This window comes from Schistocerca americana, chromosome 4 (genome assembly GCF_021461395.2).
Source record: "Schistocerca americana isolate TAMUIC-IGC-003095 chromosome 4, iqSchAmer2.1, whole genome shotgun sequence".
Lineage (NCBI taxonomy): Eukaryota > Metazoa > Arthropoda > Insecta > Orthoptera > Acrididae > Schistocerca > Schistocerca americana.
In genome coordinates, this window is record NC_060122.1 from 650302503 (window position 1) to 650315387 (window position 12885).

Sequence of the window (12885 nt, forward strand, 5' to 3'; positions counted from 1 at the left end):
ATCGGCTTTTCCAGATAGCATAGTGGACGGGCTACAACTCGAGTGTATGGATGAACACGTAAATCTGCATATGCTATTTGCTAAATTCAGTCGTTTTGTCTTGAACGCTGATTCAGACGCACATCCTGACGAAATAGAGCAGCTAATTAAAGCAGCCAGATAAAGACGTCGGAGCTGTAGTGAAGCCATCTGGCTGCACTGTCTCAATTACCTCCGGGAATCAGCATGGGCTCCGTGTGACGTCTTCTCCGTGGCGGTGGACAGAGTATAAAGGGCGAGTTGGCTGTCTTCAGGCCGCAGCTTCCAGTGGAGACGTCAGCCGACTTGGACTCAGGGAAGAATTAACACACAGCGGAACAGAAGCAGGTCAGTCGCGGAGCCCTTCTTTTCAGATACGGACGAACATGAGGCCTCCTCAGCGTAACATCCTCTTACTCTGCGTTGCATTCAAAGCTTGCAGTTTATCAAAACATGTCTCTCACACGTTAGTCATTCGATAACTTTTACCGACTGCACATAATTTCCGATCACTGGCTCCTTCCTGCAGAATATTGTTTAGGATAGTCTACCATCCTTATAACTTTGCTGTGCACATTCAGTAAAAAAGTAAAGTAAGAAGTCTCACAGTGCCGAATGCTTGAACCTTTTGGTAAAAATTGGTTTCACCTATGTAGGAGTAAACTGTGGAAATTACTCAGCACAGGTGTTGCAGTAAGAAGTAGGGAAAATGCCGTATTTAAAATGCAGATGTGTAAATGAATAGCCGGCCGGAGTGGCCGAGCGGTTCTAGGTTCTACAGTCTCGAACCGCGCGACCGCTACGGTCACAGGTTAGAATCCTGTCTCGGGCATGGATGTGTGTGATGTCCTTAGGTTAGTTAGGTTTAAGTAGTTCTAAGTTCTAGGGGACTGATGACCTCAGCAGTTAAGTCCCACAGTGCTCAGAGCCATTTGAACCATTTTTTGTAAATGAATAGGTAATAGTTTTCAATGACTATTAATATTTTAGAATGAAGTCATAGAACCTAATAATGGTGCGTAGCATTGATTAAAAATCCTTGAAGAACTGTTACACGGTCCAATCATATTGATGTGACCACCACCCTTGTTCGACGTCAAAATGCAATAACCATTCACAGACGGCAGGTGGCAACACTAGGGGTGAAGGCTAAATAAGGATGTCGGGGTGACGTGGAAAACAATGCAGTCGTTCTCGAAGTGCGTAAACGGAGTGATTTATCTGATCAAAAGGGCATGATCATTGGTTTTCGGGTCAGGGGTGGAAGCATTTCCGAAAAGGCTGTTTGTAAACTTCTCGCATGCCCCCGTGGTTAAAGTTCACCGTGCATGGCAAAATGGCGCTGTCCAAAACCGATGCCGAGGTAACTATGGTGCACCACGGGCCATAGATGACAGGACTGAACAACAGCTACGGAGATGTGTATGGGCGAATACACGTGGAAGTAAAATAAAAATATAGCATTTCAGTCTTTGATCACTATTTTTTTTTATTTTCAAAAAAAATAGCGATCAAAGACTGAAATGCCATATTTTTATTTAATGAACGATCGCGGAAATCCCATGAAGACAATCATGTCTAGTTTTGATACACGTGGAAGTGTTAAGCAACTGACCGCCCAGGGGACTACCAACAATGTCTCCTCAACGATCAACGACCGTTCAGTGAACGTAGCTGCGTATTGGGCTACGCAGTCGGCACCTGCTTCATGCAGCCATGCTGACTCCTGTTCATCAGCGACGAAGGCTAGAAACTGCACGCCAATACTGCTACTGGGCGTCCACAGACTGGCGACAGGTGGCCTTTTCAGATGAATCACGTTTTATGCTTCTTCAAGCAGATGTCCGTTGGCGTTTACGACCCTGCGACAGCCGTCAGAAGGGGAGGAGCCCGTAGGAAGGAGAGTTATGGTCTGGGGAATGTTTTCGTGGCATTTACTCAGTGATCTCACCATTCTGAAAGACACAATGGATCAATACAGGTATGCAGCTATCCTTTGTGACCTTGCCCACACCTGTATGAAGTTTGTTTTCCCTCGGCACGATGGCATCTACCAGCAGGACAATGCATCGTGTCACGCAGTTTGCAGTGCACATGCGTCGTTCCAAGAGACGCAGGATGAGTTTACGGTCCACCCCTGGTTGCCAATCTCTCTGAATTTGAACCTAGTCGAGAACCTGTGGGACCACCTGGATCGTGTTGTTCGCGCCATGGATCCCGAACAGAGAAACATGGCGCAGCTCGCCGCGGCATCGGAGTGGGTTGGCTCCACATCTATGTCGGTACTCTCCAGAACCTCATTGACTTTCTACCTGCACCTCCACGCTGCAAAAGGTGGTTATTCGAGCTTTTGACAGGTGGTCACATTAATATGACTGAACTGTATAATAAACCTATGTGTTTGGCGAACGACGGTCACCATTAGATGTATTCAATATATCGTTTGTACATCTTAGTGGAACTACCCTAATTCTGCATACTCATTCCACAATGATACAGTGCTTTTTTTCCTACTTACGTATAATTATTTTATGAACAAAGCCGATTAGTCAAGTTTTTATTTAAGTTTCCGCTTAATTAAGCCATTTGAGGTATAAAAAGGAGAACTGTGGCTACCATTGACGTCAACTGGTGTGTTTCATTAACACAACACATGATACAGACTACTCTGTTCAGAAAATAATAACATAGGATAACAGCCATCTCGGGCAAAACAGTGCCACCACCTTCAGTTAAAGTTAATAATTTACAGAAATATATTTGCGAACCATTGTTTTATCCGATATATTTTTTGTGATACCTACAATAGCTGCAACGTTGACAGGATGGTTCTAAAACTGTAACGCTTAGTCGGCTGCCTTAACCGGCTGTAACGGCGTACTCCCTCGTTTTCAGGATGAGGCAAGGCTGTGCGCTAACTCTGATGCTGGTGGTGGCGGTGTGCGCAGCGCTGTCTGCGGCGCAGCTCAACTTCTCCACCGGTTGGGGTCGGCGCTATACAGATCCCAACGCTGACCCCATGGCGTTCCTCTACAAGCTCATACAGGTCAGCCACACACCATCGTCCAGTCATACTTTAGGACACACCTCTATAAGATCATAAAGGTCAGCCACACCCCAACATCCCATCACACTTTAGGGTATACCTCTACAAGCTCATAAAGGTCAGCCATGCCCCAACATCCAATCACACTTTAGGGTATACCTCTACAAGCTCATGAAGGTCAACCACATCCCAACATCTCCTCACATTTTATGACATACCTCTACACGTTCATATTGGTTCAGCACACCCCAACATCCTATCGCTCTCAGAGCCTACCTGTAAAGTCTCGTACAGGTCAGGAACGTCACCTCACCCAAAGCACCCATGGCTCATCCTAAGAACCCATCACACCCTCCAATGTACCTCTACAAGTTCATACACGTCAGACAGACCCCAACAACTCATCACATTTTATGACATACATTCACAGGACCGTAAAGGTAACGAACATCCCAAAATACCACCCCACCCAAAGCCTACATTTAAAGACTCATACAGGCCAGGTGCATGTTAAGAACCATCGCACACTGAGTCCTACCTCTATAGATATATTCGGGTCATATGAGTCCTAGCATTCTACTTGACAACGGGACCTACCTATTACACGTCATACATGTCCTGCAACAGGCCTTCGGTAATCGTAATTAGAATATATAAACATCAACCCTACGAATTCAGAAAGTCTGTCGCTGGTGTGTTCAGTGAGTAGCAAATTGGACAATACGCTATTAAAAATATCCACCAAATACCCGAAGCGCAACTATTCTTAAGATTCTATGTCTTTTACGGGGAATCGAGCTTCGTTGAAGATGGGCGCTAGAAATCTAATTGAATACACCTTACAGCTCAGTGCGAAATAGGTAGTTAATATTCATTCAGCGCCTTTTCAGCTCGAAGTCGCCCTCTTCCTCTGCTTTCGTATTAGACCAGTGAGTAAATTGGTTAACGCGCTTGTTAGAAGACGGGTGACCGATCAACTTACTGCAACACTTACAAGACTATCGTGGAAGCTACTGAAAAATAATCGGTACGAAATATTTCAGGGACCTTTTAGTTTAATTTAAAGACATATGCCACGAGAAAATGCGATTGGTTTTCAGTCGTTTTCCGTACAACAATTTGTCACCAACTTCTCCGGTTTTAAGACTGAAATAAAGTTCTACAAAAACACAATTTATACTATGTGCAAAAAAGGTCTTTGTTAGGTGAGAGAATTGAAATAAGACACGGCAGTATAGGTGACGATAACATTAATTTTTCGGCTAATTAAGATACAGAGCTTAACTTTCATGAACCTTACAGGACTTTAGCAACAAGAAAGATGAAACCTAGACAGTAGAAAAACGAATCTTTTTCCGCGATAAACATTTACAAAGTTAACACACAGATTATACACCAACATGAGTCGATAAAAATTACAAACTTCTTTCCATCAAGGGAAAGAAATCTTTACAAAAATCTGTCATTGAAATTGTAAATCGATACAAATCTCAATTTAATTCAATGGTAATGTTTTATACCACCTATGTAATCTATTTCAAACACGAAATTAACGGTTGTCGGATAGGATAAGTCAGGCCCTAAATACAAATAGGCATGTACCGTTCTCTTCTCTTCAATTCATTCATGTTAACTGAGGGGGAGAGGAAGCCAGGCTGTGTAGTAAAACCACAATCACTCACAACCACACTTTTCCTCTGGTACAAGTATCCTCAACGCAGTAAAAAAACGAACAGTGCTAGTAGTTTGACACAACTGGCAGAGATTTCTTCATGCTTTGCAGCACGTGCCTCATCCAGCTTCAAGCTGCTACTGGCTCATAGTATGCTGCTGCATTTGGTTGCAAAAATGAATTAGACAAACGGCCTCTCGTCTCAGACGTTCACAGAAAATTTCCCTGTTGCCATTTCCATATGAGAGCTTTCCAAACACCTCATTTCACCTTGGCGGTCGAAACTTTATTCTGTAAGATAGTATTCCCACGTAAAGCCTCTATTTTATCTAGACTGCCTGCCCGAATTACACCCCATTGACTGTAGCTTGTTCTTGCATGGTGGATTATCAACATTGCTGGGTATAGCTGCCGGTGAGTCTTCCGGGTTGTTGGTCGTCGTCCATGACACTTCTTCGTTCCTGACGTTTCGTCTAGAGCTACGTCGGATATCTCCAGAGGTGCTTCTGGTTCCGCTGAGTCTTACCGACAAGACTCAGGACCAACTCTGAAGACGTCAAACGTGTCTCTGGACGAAACGTCAGGAACGAAGAAGCGTAATGGATGACGACCATACAATCCGAACGATTCGTCAGCACTTACGACAAATGATCCTGAAAGGCTCGCATAATTCGTGAGCGTAGCTCTCCCAAGTTTACAATTCTCATTAATACTGCACATTCTGCTTGTTTCGCACACTAACATTGAACAAAAGACCAATATTTACACTGTAAAATAATGACAGGAATATAAATATGATTATTACTTGAGGTAGTCTTTCGACGACTTCTTGCTACAAAATTATTTGCCGGGGCAGCCTGTAGATGGCACCAGTGAAGATTCTCTGCAACGCCGAAGAGTGCGGATACTGCCTGACGAGTTGCCTATGTTGTGTGTCTACTTATACATCTGTAGACTCATATAAATCAGACGCATTCCAGAATCCTACAAGACACAGTGACCTCCCGCGACAGGCTCATACAAATCAAACACGTCCTCATAATTATCTGATGTGGACAGAGCATTACACAAGACTAAGTAAATCCTCTCATCGTTGTCCTGGACGTAATGCCTGTAGTGATGACTCGACATTACCACTTTATCTACACAGCCTTTATAAAAAAAAATGGCATCTTAAGGAAAATGATTGCCTTGTCAATAGATCGAACATGTACATTTTCGGGGATATCGTTGTATAAAGAGTTTTCATTTTAGCTGTATTACTTTACTGTCCAGCTCATGAAATTGTCCATCTCAGGGTCCTAAGTAACTCATTATAAATAACCACATTCAATATGTATCTACTACCAGCAGGACTACTATAAACTATTAGTAGTATGTGGGATGTGGGACAACCTCTTCATGCGAAACACGAGACAACGATCAAAGCAGTGAATGGGAGCTTCCCAAACGTGAAACAATAACTAGCGAATATTGGGCAAAAATTCCTGATCCTCAGGACTAAAAAGTACATGAGAAGGAAACAAGACTACACAAGGAAAAAAATCACCTTCAGTTAGATAGTTTTCCTTGTTGATAAAGGTCCTTTGGCACTTGCTCTCCATAAGCTTTTTTCTGGTGCCACAGTCATAGATTTACTGAAATACAATTCCGTTCTCCACCCTGCTTGTTATACAGTTACTGTACTTATGTCACGATCAGCTGATTTCGATTGTTTTCTGGTTTCAAGTACAAGTATAGGGGAACAGCCTGTAAATGGCAAACAGCCGAAATCAGCTGACCTGACATAAATGACAGTGATTGTATAACAACCAGGGTGGTCAATGGAGTTGTCTTTCAACTCATTCATGAGATTTCATATCCCTGTTTCCATCTATTTCCCTTATTTAAAGGAATTTGCTGCCGGAAAGCTTCCTGAGTCTAGTGAAGAGATTATGGTAGCCCCAGACGCATGTTTGGCAAATCTTGTTCCGCTTCTTGAATGTTTTTCATTCATTGCGAATAAAAGATAGAACTTTTGTCCTTGACATGACAGCCACTCAGACAGCCAAGATATTCTGTCCTTGCGCTCACATTGACTGGTCAGCACCATTGCAAGTCCAGAAGGCAGCTGGAGGGGCAGCGTCTCGCCGTCTGGAAAGAGTTTTTTTCTAAAGCCGTCAGTCTTTTCATTGACTTGATGCTGTCCTCCATTTATTCCCATCCTGTGGTAGTATTCTCAGCTATACTTAGCAAAAATGAGCTATTTCTACTGTGATGTCACAGAAAAACCCAATTCAACAAGTGAAATCTGACAACCATGCAGCCTGCACCACATATGGATTTATAAGCTCCGACTACTGTAGATCTCACAACCTTTGCATCCCATGACTCCTGGGGAAAAGCCAGAAGGATATGACCTAGAGCCAAGACGTCTTTGCTAACAGCACCAAACACTTGTGAAAGCTACGGCGCTCCAACTGTCAATACCCCATATCAACCTGATAGGTACGTGTGTGAAGCAGAACTTGTACTGACCTATCGTGTTGCGCCTGTGGTCAGACCTACAGCACTTTTGAAACTCTACAGCTCACACGCCTTCAGCGAATTTTGCTATAAGACAGTAGTGCAATGAGTAATTTGTTACAATTTTTGCTACAACATGACGACATATAGGGTGCTTGGTTACAATTTTGCTGTAACAGGGACAATTTGTTACATATTGCTGTAACAGGGGTGTAGCTATCACACCAATCACCCTTTACAATCTGTTTTGTGTATTCTAGCCTTGGTCTTCCCGTGTCATTTTCCGCCTTTGCTGCCTATGCCTGGATTGCGAAGCAGATCTCTGACTAATCTGTCCCTTTATCTGGTAAGGGTCTCTCCACAATCTAAATGCTTAAAGTTTCGTCTGCTCCAAATCTCCGCTAGTCGTTTACTTTAATACAGTGCTGTGCTCCAGACACAGTTTTCCTGGAACTTCTTCATTTCTGTATAATATTTGACACCTGTAAAGCTTTTTTATTCAAAAACTCTTTCTTCCTCTATCTTAATTTACATCTGCTATCTTCTTTGCTTCGAACATCCTAGGCAATCTTTTTCCTAGTTAGAGAAATTACTTCACTTATCTCACTATTGTGTCGTCCGCCCCCGGTAGCTGAGTGGCAGCCGGCACGGTAGCTCAGCGCGTTCGGTCAGAGGGCTGGTTGGCCGGTTAGCCTCTGTAATAAAAAACTGAATGAAAAGATCAACAACGAACTTGAACGGATGTTACGTGACATCTGCAACGACCAAACTCAAAAAAAGAAAAAAAAGTGGGCAGCCTGACAGAGCGTCAATCCTAAGTGCCCGGGTTCGATTCCCGACTGGGTCGGAAATTTTCACCGCTCAGAGACTGGGTGTTGTGTTGTCCTCATCATCATCATCATTTCATATCCATCGACGAGCAAGTCGCCGAATCGAAAGACTTGCACCCGGCGAACGGTCTGCCCGACGGGAGGCCCAAGTCACACGACATTTACATTTTACTGTTGTATCGTTTCCAATTTTGATGTTAAACTAAATTGTCATACCCCTTTATACTACACTTCATCGCCGGCCAGGGTGGCCGAGCATTTCTAGGCACTACAGTCTGGAACCGCGCGACCGCTATGCTCGCAGGTTCGAATCCTGCCTCGGGCATGCATGTTTGTGATGTCCTTAGGTTAGTTAGGTTTCAGTAGTTCTAAGTTCTAGGGGACTGATGACCTCAGATGTTAAGTCCCATAGTGCTCAGAGCCATTTGAACCATTTTACACTTCATCAACTTTGTCTTGGTTTTATTTATCCTATGTGATATTTGTGATAAACACACCGATGAGGCTAAACATTGTGATGACATGTGCAATAGCAGGTTGGTTCACCTTTGGAATACAATACAGCAGTGATTCTGTGTGGCGTAAATTAGATAAGTCCTTAGTAGGTTGCCAAAGGTGTGTGGCACCAAGAGCATACATACAGGTCACACACTTAGCGTACCAGGTGTGTTCCGTCGGGTTCAGATCAGGCGAAAGTAGTGGTCAAGATATCATCGTGATTTCACACCGTCATTCTCCTCAAACCACGGTAATATCCTGTTGGAGAATGCCTTCACTGTTGAGGAAAACATCTAGCACAAAGGGGAGCACGTAGTATGAAATAACGTTCGCACGGTACACAGCTGTCTTGGTGCCATCTATTACTACCAAAGGTCGCATGGAAGCATAAATGAATGTCCCCCAAAATACTGTCCCCGCCAACCTGCGTCCAAGGAGCAGTGCATGTTTCGAGCAGCCGTCTTCGCCAACATGACAATGTACCCGAACAAAACAATCAGCATGGCCCAACAATAAACGTAATTCTTCGACTGGTCGACACATCAAGATCGTTCACAGTGTAGCGTACCTAAATTGGGATACCTGAAAAATTGTAATTTTTTAATTGTTTTACCCTCTCTCTCTTACTCACGATTTATAGGAGGATAAACCTTACAAAACTATACAACAACGTGTGGTGTAGAATTAATGTTATCTCAGTAATTTCAATTTTTTTCACTTTCTGTCCTTAACATCGGTTTGTTGCAGAATTCTAGAACATATTCTGACTTCCAATATAATAAATTTCCTAGAGACCGAAAAGCTTGTATCCAAGAATCAGCACTGTTTTAGAAAGTGTCACTCGTGTGAAACTCAGCTTCCTATTTCCTCACGTGATGTACTGCGAACTAAGGATGAAGAGTAACAGGTAGGTCCATTTTCCTAGATTTCCGAAAAGCATTTGACGTAGTACCACACTGCAGAATGTTAATGAATTTACGAGCATACGGAACGGGTTCCCAGATATGTGACTGACTCGAAGACTTCTTAAGTAATAAAATCCATTATGTTGTCCTCGTCGGCGAGTGTCCGTCACCAGAGACAAGCGTATCGTCATGAGAGCCCCAGGGGAAAGTGATCTGGTGCATAGGGTGCGCAGAAATCTGCGGTTGTTTGGCTGTGGTGTACGGTAAGGTGTCGAAGTTGATTGACTGTAGGAGGATACAAGACGAATTAGACAAAATTTCCGGTTGGTGTGATGAATGACAGCTAGCTCTAAATGTAGAAAAATGTAAGTTAATGCGGATCAGTAGAAAAACAAGCCCGCTATGTTCGGGTACAGCATTAGTAGTATCCTGCTTTACACAGTCACGTCTTTTAAATATCCGGGCGTAAAGTTGAAAAGCGATTTGAAATGGAACGAGCGTGTGAGGATAGTGGTAGGGAAGGCGAAGGATCGACTTCGGTTTATTGAGAGAATTTTAGGAAAGTGTGTTTCATCTGTAAAGGTGACCGCGTATAGGAGATAGTGCTGCCTTTTATTAAGCACGGCTTGAGTGTTTGGGATCCGCACCAGATGGGATTAGAGGAACACATTGACGCAATTCAGGGGCGGGATGTTAGACTGGTTACCGGTAAGTTCGAACAACATGCAAGTATCAGCGAGATGCTTGAGGAACTCAAATTGGAGTGACTGGAGGGAAGACGACGTTCTTTCCGAGGAGCGCTATTGAAAACAGGAAAGGAAATGGCTAACAGTGGCACAGGATACCACCCGCCACTCACCGTACGCGGGCTTGCGTAGTATGTACGTCGATGTAGATGTAGCTATAGATATTGCATACGACAGCAGGACTAAATTGGTAACTGTTGAAGGGATACTGAATGTTCACCAGTGTTTGGAGAACGGGAAAGCACGTTCTCATGCTCTTCATGACCATGGTACAAATGGCGTATTTCAGAAAGATGATGTAAGAGCCGAACTTCACATCACAAACACCTTGAGGAATGTGTGGATTTGTGACTGGCTTACCCGGTCCTGTAACACTAGGATGCGATGAAAGAAGATATACTTCCATACCAGGCTCCAGCCAGCAAGGTGAATGAACCGAAATAGCGTATGTTTCAGACATGGCGAGAAATCTCCCAAGGTGACTGCCGGAGGCTGTTTGCTTCCATGGCACAAGAAATACAACAGTATGTTCTTGGCAATGGTGGTCATACCTCATACTGCTCTTGATGGATGTCAGTTCCAATTGGAATGAAAGTTAATCATTTAATGTCCGTTATATGGTGAACATTTTCACAAAGTTTGATACATACTTGACTCTTACTTCATTTGATTATACTTCCCAATAACACTGCTGGATGGTGGCAGCATCTGTCCTGCTATCTGTAAATGGATTGCCAACAGCTTTCCGGAAAGCGAAATGTCTGTCTGAATAGTGATCTCCCTTTAGAGCTTATATGGAGGAAGTGTCACAAATCTGGTTCTGAGGTGTCGCTGCATCGATTGTGCTTAGGTAATGCATCTTACTGTAAAATAACAGTACAGACTTAACTTTCGCTCATAGTGAGGTAGTGAGGTGATTTTCTTCAAAAAGGAAATTAGTTGTGTCCGTGTTTGCTTGAACAATAAATTAATTTGAGCGTTCTGCATTGAGAAAAAAGGTTTCTTGATTTCTTCTCTTCACCCATATATGTTTCGTTGAAGTTGTGCATTCATTAGAGGGCTCCACTTTATTCTAGTGTAAAAGGTAAATACACGATGGTTGAAAATTTATTCATTTCTTTTTTAAAAAAAGTCTTAAATGCAATAACAACTCTCGATGCATAATAATAATAGAGCTGCCATGTAAAAAAAAGCCGTAGTAGAAGCACAGGAAACAGTAAATGAGTGCTTACTTCTCTGTTATTGAAATGTCTTTCTGTTCTGAGAACGACGTTCAAAATCAAACAATATAAAGCACTTGCCACTCTATCTTTGATTCTCTCCCACAGATAGGTATATAATTTATGTAGTTGCAGTTACGAGAAACCAACAACACAAAAAATAAGTTAACGTAGCGATTAAAAATACTTTTCTGTTCTCACAAATTTACATCTTGCGACGAAAGTAACACCTTTCTCAAGAGAGAAGCCGATGCATTTTCGCGAACAACCTAAAAAATTTTGGATTGACTAGAGACTTAGCCGCGCGGGATTAGCCGAGCGGTCTTAGGCGCTGCAGTCATAGACTGTGCGGCTGGTCCCGGCGGAGGTTCGAGTCCTCCCTCGGGCATGGATGTGGGTGTTTGTCCTTAGGATAATTTAGGTTAAGTAGTGTGTAAGCTTAAGGACTGATGACCTTAGCAGTTAAGTCCCATAGGATTTCACACACATTTGACTAGAGACTTAACGTAGGAAAGAGACAACAATAATAATAAGTAAATAACAGCGGTCAGATAAATAATCATATCAAAGCGAAAAAAGTAGCGCATGTACCAGTAGTTCCATTTTACATCTAAATTTTCGACCCTTAATGTAGCAACGTAAAATATAGTTATTAGCTCCAGATAAAAACCTGTGTACAAACACCAGTGTATTGCACAAGACGGGCAACAAAACGAACAACTAAATGATCTGTAAAGAAACATGTCTTGCTAAAAACAGTTTTGTGAATCTAATGATCCTAACATCAACTTGATGTATTTTCATCCAGTATTTACTTGTACAGTAGAATAAAGAGAAACCCACTGATGGTTAACATCATCGAAACAAAACCCAGAAAATAAAATTATATTTTGCATTTTCTTCCTGTCACATTTTTCTGAATCATGCCATTGATTTTGTTACAGATTGAGGCGAGGAAGTTAGCCGGCTGCTCAAATTAAACTCTGCAGATACCGTCGAGGAAGCCCGCACACTTGAACTACAAGTATAATTATTATGATTTGTTTTCCTTAATTGCGAACTATGTGTGCTTCTCAAATCAACCAATAAAAATAATTGATGCAGTCAAATTGTGTACTTGTTTATTCTTTCGGACAAACAGTTCGAAACTGTCTCTAACATTTATTTGAGTTACTTCTCCGATGTGGAGGACGAGCGAATACAGCACCATGTAAGATACTCCAACAAGGGAAGCATACACCCAACAGGTCACCGAATTTCCCCATCTTTGTCAATGTACCCACGCTATCTGTAATAAATGTCGGTCTAGTACGATGCGTTTCTCAAGCGTTTTCGATAAACCGAGTTTCAAAGTTTTATGAGTCAGTATGAGGGTTATAAATACAAAATCAAATAGGGGTAATCCAGGAGTAGGTTTAATAATGAATAAAAAAATTGGAGTGCGG

The 12885-nt window shown here is 42.6% G+C and overlaps 1 long non-coding RNA gene across 1 annotated transcript; it reads left to right on the forward strand.

The window, feature by feature from the left end:
- Window positions 1–298: 298 nt before the first annotated feature.
- Window positions 299–12549, forward strand: LOC124613931. Its single transcript, XR_006979658.1, has 3 exons — window positions 299–366; window positions 2914–3064; window positions 12385–12549. It is a non-coding gene; the product is annotated as an uncharacterized LOC124613931 (long non-coding RNA).
- The last annotated feature ends 336 nt before the right edge of the window (window positions 12550–12885 follow it).